The sequence below is a fragment of the Ceratotherium simum genome, chromosome 3 (genome assembly GCF_057802395.1).
Source record: "Ceratotherium simum simum isolate JZ-2026a chromosome 3, ASM5780239v1, whole genome shotgun sequence".
Classification (NCBI taxonomy): domain Eukaryota; kingdom Metazoa; phylum Chordata; class Mammalia; order Perissodactyla; family Rhinocerotidae; genus Ceratotherium; species Ceratotherium simum.
Window position 1 is genome coordinate 33569701 of NC_141902.1, and position 7245 is coordinate 33576945.

Sequence of the window (7245 nt, forward strand, 5' to 3'; positions counted from 1 at the left end):
TTATGTTATCTTCTAGGAGTTTTATTGTTTTGCATTTTACATTTAGATTTGTGATCCATTTTGAGTTAATTTTTTTGAAGGGTGTAAGATCTGTGTCCAGATTCATTTTTTTTTGCTTGTGGATGTCCAGGTGTTTCAGCACCATTTGTTGAAGTGACTAACTTTACTCCATTGTGTTGTCTTTGCTCCTTTGTCAAAGATCGGGTGACTATATTTATGGAGTCTATTTCTTGGCTCTCTATTCTGTTCCATTGATCTATTTGTCTATTCTTTTGCCAATAGCACACTGTCTTGATTACTGTAGCTTTATAGTAAGTCTTGAAGTTGGACAGCATCAGTCCTTCAAATTTGTTCTTCTCCTTCAATATTCTGTTGGTTATTCTGGGTCTTCTACATCCCTATATAAAATTTGGAATCAGTTGTTGATTATTTCATTCTTTATATGTCTGAATAATATTCCATGGTATAGATACACCGCATTTTGTTTATTCATTTATCAGTTGAAGGACATTTCGGTTGTTTCCACTTTTTGGCTATTATGAATAATGCTGCTTTGAACATTCATGTACTGGGTTTTTTTGAGCACCTGTTTCCAATTTTCTTGAGACTATACTTAGAAGTATAATTTCTGAGTCATATAGTAACTCTATGTTTGACTTTTTGATGAACTTCCAGACTATTTTCCAAAGCAGCTAAAATATAAGTATTTATAAGCTGATAATTTATAATTCACAGTCAACAACTTTTCTTATTTCTATCGATTTCTCTGTGCTTTCTTATAACTTTAATTCTTCTACACAAAACATTCTTTGATTAAATCTCCATTTTATATACGGGATGATTAAGTTGAATTTAGTTTAATTTAAATACCCACTCCTTATTCCTTAAACTTTTTCTCACTCAAAATTTTTACCATGCCATTGCAGTTAGTGTTAAAGACAAACCCAAAATACAATTACATTGATAACTGATAATCAATATTACATAGTTTATTGAATATATATGAATAGCTATTAGGAAAATTCATTGACAATATTTATTAATTATGCTTCTTTTTATTCTTTTATTTTATTTTTTTGTGTAAATAATACCCTCTTTCACTGAAAAGGATTATCTGAGCCCATACCCCAGCTGTGAAATGTTTTATTTCATTTAAACATATTTATGAAAATCAAATACATTTTACTTTACAGTGAGGACAGAAGCCTTAAAAAAAACACATCATAATTAAAAGAAAGCAACTATTAACCTTGACAGTAGAATAATAAGTTAACTGCTTTGTCAATTGTTCTCTAGGCAATCAACAAATGATTAGCTAATTGATTGGTTCATTAAGGTATTAGTCTGTACTATGTTGTTGGGACTGGTAAAAATTTGGAAGCTAAATACCTTTTAAAACATCTGATGCTGTTCAAGAAATTTTTCAGAGACGAGTACAAATATTGGAAATAAATCTTACTGTTTGTGTTTCCAGTAAAGGAGAAATGACTTTTTATTCTGGGTCTTGATTGTATAATCATTTTTAACAAAGTAAGAACGGGCTGCATTGTCTGCTAAGTTTAGGAAATTGCCTTTCTCCTAGCTTTATACTTAGGTTCCATTTATCCAACTCTCCAAATTTATAGCAAGTTTAGATGTTCTATTCCTGTATACTGTTGAGTGATGAGAATGAGATTAAAGACCCACGAGAAATTGAATGAGAAAAGAAAAAAATCCTCTGGGAGAGAATATCAAGTGCATTTTAGAAAATATTAACTTTTAAAAAATCAATAACTAAACATTTCTAAAGGTAAATAATATTAGACAGGAAGAAAACAAGCACCATTATGGTCAATGGTCAGATTAGAGACATTTTCCCCAGTAAGAACCTTGTGGCACCAGGGAAACCAACACAGACTCTGTTAAGATGTTGAAATTGTTATTCATTTAAGAGAGTGTCTCATATAAAAGATCTATTAGGGTGTTTGAGACCACATACCCCACTCAGGTGGAGGGTTACTTGCAGGTCTAAAAGGCTTGGTTATTATGTGAAAGGCTTATGTGCTTTTGTGGAGTAGCAGATCAATTTGAGTGTAGCAAATTAGTAGTGTAGACCTATATAACAAGGTTAGGACAAGTAACAAAGCCAGCCTTCTTGGGGAATCTTGAAAATTTTGTATGTAAAAATAATTAATGATTGATTCCAATTTTAAAAGGGCTTTCATTGTTCTGCTTGTCTACTATTGAGATTTATAATAATAATGTCATCATTATTACTGTTTCAGAGATGAAGTCACTACACAGAACTGCACGAGAATATTCCTTGTTTTTGTTATGAGTCACAGTAGCAAGTCACAGAAAGCAATTCTAGTAAGCTTACATTGGCAAGGAGAATGCATTATAAAGATACAGGGATGTGTCATGGAACCCAGTAATGGGAAGAAACTTGGGCCTAGAAAGAAGTTGGAACGAGAGACTAGAAAGTTTTTTTTTTTTTTTTCTCTCTGAAGACTGGTTTCTTCTGCATGACAAGTGAAATTTCTTTCTCACATTTCTAAGTCTACATCTCACAGGTCCAGATATCCCAAAAAGGACTGCCTTTCGGTTCTAAATCCAATTTCTGAGAGAAGGGACTCTGTTTTGCTGAGATTGGGGCAGGTGCACATTCCTGGTCCAATCAACTATGGCTAAGGGGATGGAATTATAAATAAAATGGCTGTTGATGTGTGTACCATCATGGAGGGGATGGCAGTGGATGTAGGGTACCTGGCAGTGTACTGTAGCATGTTGTGTGCGATGTGGGCAGAAATTGATCCAAGTATGTATCACCTAGAACTAATTTAAAGTAAGTCACATGGAATGAGAGTATGAGCATAAAACCATTTGTTCTACTCCCCAACAACAGCAGCTGTATTGTACTACTGTCCCAGAAAACTCTGCATGTGGTTATTATACAAAGAAAACAAATATTGACTTATATGTATTTTTTTTCAAAGTACAAATCAAAGGATGTATTCTTCAGAGAGAGCATGGTAGATATTGTTTACCAATCTTTTGAACACATACTCCAACCAGGGGGAAAATCAATTGCTTTTTAGTTGTCTTTATTAAAAGTCTTATGATGTCTTCAACAAAGAACTGTCGGTTCAAGAAATTTCAGAGCCAAGTTACTATTTATTCAAGGGCAATGTATAAAAGTGCAATTGAACACAGCAATGGGGAGGTTGTTGGAGTGACTGCTAAAATACTTACAGTGCACAATGTTGTCTTTTCTCCACACCCTTGAGGAATAAAACTCACGTAGACTTTGTTCTTAACACAGTTGTTTTAGAAGTATCCAGTATTCTATAAATACTTGAATAAAAAGCCATAATAGTATGTTAACTGTTTTCCAGGAAAGTTCTGCTTTAGGATTTTTAAATTTATTAAAAATAAAAGGGCCGACCCCGTGGCTTAGCGGTTAAGTGCGTGCGCTCCGCTACTGGCGGCCCAGGTTCGGATCCCGGGCATGCACCGATGCACCACTTCTCTGGCCATGCTGAGGCTGCATCCCACATACAGCAACTAGAAGGATGTGCAACTATGACATACAACTATCTACTGGGGCTTTGAGGAAAAAAAAAAAAGGGGGAGGATTGGTAATAGATGTTAGCTCAGAGCCGGTCTTCCTCAGCAAAAAGAGGAGGATTAGCATGGATGTTAGCTCAGGGCTGATCTTCCTCACAAAAAAAATAAATAAATAAAAGAGAAGTTCTAGTTTTCCCTTCCTTTGTCCATTTTGCCTTTACCTTTATTATGCATATGTTCAGCTATGTCCCATTTTAATCATGCAATTCCCCATTTGCAAAAACAAAGACAAAAAGAGAAAATCAAAACCAGAAACCAGACATATGTGACTTTACAACAAAGATATATTAAGAGGTGATTGTTGCTAATTCGAAAGGAGTATTTTTTATCATAGTAGGCAGAGGCTTCAAAGGAGGGAACGAGGGATCACCTTAATTTGGGGAGCAGGAAAACAGAAAATGTCCTCCTGAAGGAAGGCGAATTTAAAATTGTAAGGAGAAAGAATTATAGGGTAAGGAAATACCATGATCAAAGCCACTGAGTAGGGAGGGAGTGGAGGAAACAAATATTTCTTAAGCTAGTATTATGTAGCAGAGATACTGCTAGGAGGTATACAAATATTTTAAATTGGTGGTCTAGTTAGTATTTGACTGACATATGGAATATAAAGAATAGAGTACAGGCTGTTTTAGCTTTGCATAGTATTGTGTGATCATAAAAATGGCTGTGCAAGTTGAAATCATGCAAAGCAATCTTAATAATCAATGAGAAAAATTACAATTGTTCAGTGACTTTTAAAAAATTTTTGTCAAAAGAGTGAAAGCTATCTTATTGTCAGTTATAAATACATAGGGAAATTAAAACAATAAAACTGTTTAACCCACTGTAATCAAAAACATGAGAAACACTGAGAATTAAAGTACATTATTGTTTTTGTAAAAAAACCTATCAAGAGTAGTTTTTTCTCTTTAAACTTTTTTTTTTTTTTTGTGAGGAAGATCAGCCCGAGCTAACATCCATGCTAATCCTCCTCTTTTTGCTGAGGAAGACCAGCCCTGAGCTAACATCTATTGCCAATCCTCCTCCTTTTTTTCCCCCTTTTTCTCCACAAAGCCCCAGTAGATAGTTGTATGTCATAGTTGCACATCCTTCTAGTTGCTGTATGTGGGACACCACCCTCAGCATGGCTGGACAAGTGGTGCGTCGGTGCGCCCCTGGGATCAGAACCTGGGCCGCCAGTAGCGGAGTGCGTGCACTTAACCGCTAAGCCACTGGCCAGCCCCTATCAAGAGTAGTTTTAATGGTACTTATCTTGTTGCCTATAATTTATAATAGAAGAAGACTTTTGTATACTTTGACATATTGTCATACTTCTTTCTAAGTTTCTATTAGCTTCCAACATTTTATCCTTCCGGCTTTCAATGTCACGAAATATCTCTGAGAGTTTCTTTAATGTAGAAGTAGTTTGCCAGCATCACTTCCTCTGGGACATTGTCATCCTTTTTGTCAAAACCACTTTCCTCATTTATGTTGATAGGTTCACCTTCACTATGTTTCTCTGGCTGCGTATCCTGAGTCTCTCAAGTGGTAGCCCTGTCACCAGTCCCATGGTCAGCTATTTCTTCCATAATTCCATTTACGTTGGATTAGCATTTCACTTTTAATGTTATCACTTTTTATTTTTTTGACACATTTTTATCTTTCTTGGCCAATTCTCTCTTTCAATTATCCATTTTTGTAAAACGTCACATGAGTTTATCCCTGGGAAACAACACAGCTGTATGCTTCACTATCTGTGCTTGAACTGGATAACAGATGTGCCATGGCCAGTCACCGGCAGACTTTGAAAGAAGTGATGTGATTGGTCACTGATTATGATGAATATTTGTTATTTCCATAGTGATTTGTGGACTGAAGAGCTAGGTGTGAAGTTTGTACTTGATGCAATCACTCACAGTTAATATACTGTGGTAACTGAAATTTGAGCCATTTTGTAACTTGACTGTGGTAAGTGAAATTCATGCCAGTACCATGCAAAGTGAGGACTGCCTGTATAGAATAGAGATATAGTTTTCAGAGAAGATGAAAGTAAGGACAGAAAAGGGCCCTTTTTAATTTCTTTTTTAAAAAAATTAAGGTGAAATTCGCATAACATACAATTAACCATTTTAAAGTATACAATTCAGTGGCTTTAGCTTATTCACAATGTTGTACAACTACCACCTCTCTCTACTTTGAGAAGTTTTTCATCACACAGAAAAACACCCATTAAGTAATCAATCCCCATTTCTTCTCCCTCATTCCCTCGTAACTACTAATTTATTTTCTGTCTTTATGGATTTGCCTATCTGGATATATTATATAAAAGGAATCATACAATATGTGACCTGTGTCTGGCTTCTTTCACTGAGCATAAAGTGTTCAAGGTTCACCTAAGTTGTAGCACGTATCAGTACTTCGTTCCTTTTTATGGCTGAATAATACGGATATACCTCAGTTTGTTCTTCCATTCATCCATGGGCATTTGAGTTGTTTCTACCTTTTGACTATTTCTGCCTTTTGGATAATGCTACTATAAACATTTGCAAACATGTTTCTGTGTGGATGTATGTTTACATTTCTCTTAGAGTGGAATTGCTGGGTCATATGGTAATTCTATGTTTAACTTTTTGTACATGTTTTGTGGTGCACATATGTATGCATTTCTTTTGGGTGGAATTGCCGGGTCTTAGGGTTTGTATATGCTCATCTTTAGTAGATGTGGCTAAACAGTTTCCCAAAACAATTGTACCAATTTACATTCCCACCAGCAGTGTAGGAGAGTTCCAGCTGTTCTACATCCTTGTCAACATTTAGTATTATCAGGCTTTCTGATTTTAGCAATTTTAGGTGGGTATGGTGTGGTATATTGTGGTTTTACTTTGCATTTCCCTGATGACTAATAAGGATGAACATCTTTTCATATGATAATTTGCTATTTGGATATCCTCTTGTGAAGCACCTATTCAAGTCTTTTCCTGTTTTTCTGTTGGGTTATCTGTCTTGTTAAAATTGATTTATAGAAGTTGTTTATTCATTCTAGATATGAGTCCTTTGCTTGTTATATGTATTGTGAATATTTTCCACCACTCTTTGGCTTGAGTTTTCTCTCAATGGTGTCTTGATGAAAAGAAGTTTCCAACTGTAATGTCTTTCAAGTCATCAATCATTTCCTTTTTGGTAGTGTTCTTTGTGTCTTGTTTAAGAAATTTTTGCCTTACTCTAAGCTAATGAAAATATTTCCTGTGTCATCTCCTAGAAGCTTAATTGATTGTTCCTTTCACATTTAGATCTACAGTCCACCTAGAATTAATTTCAGTGTATGATATGAGATGTAGAGGTCAAGATTAGTTTTTTCCCTTATATATATCTCCACTTGACTCCAAAGACCACCTTTTGCCTCACCACACCGCAGTGTCACCTCTGTCATAAAGCAAGTGTCCATATATGTGTAGATTTGTTTCTGGTCTCTTTTGTCTCATTGTTCTTTTTGGTTATCATTGTGCCAGTACCACACCATCTTAAATGTTGTAGCTTTATGATAAATTTACATATCTAGTTGTATAAATCCTTAGTTCTTCATCTTCGAGGTTGTCAGCCATTTTTGACTCCTTGCAGGTCCAAATACATTTTGGAATTTGTTTGTTAATTTCTACACAC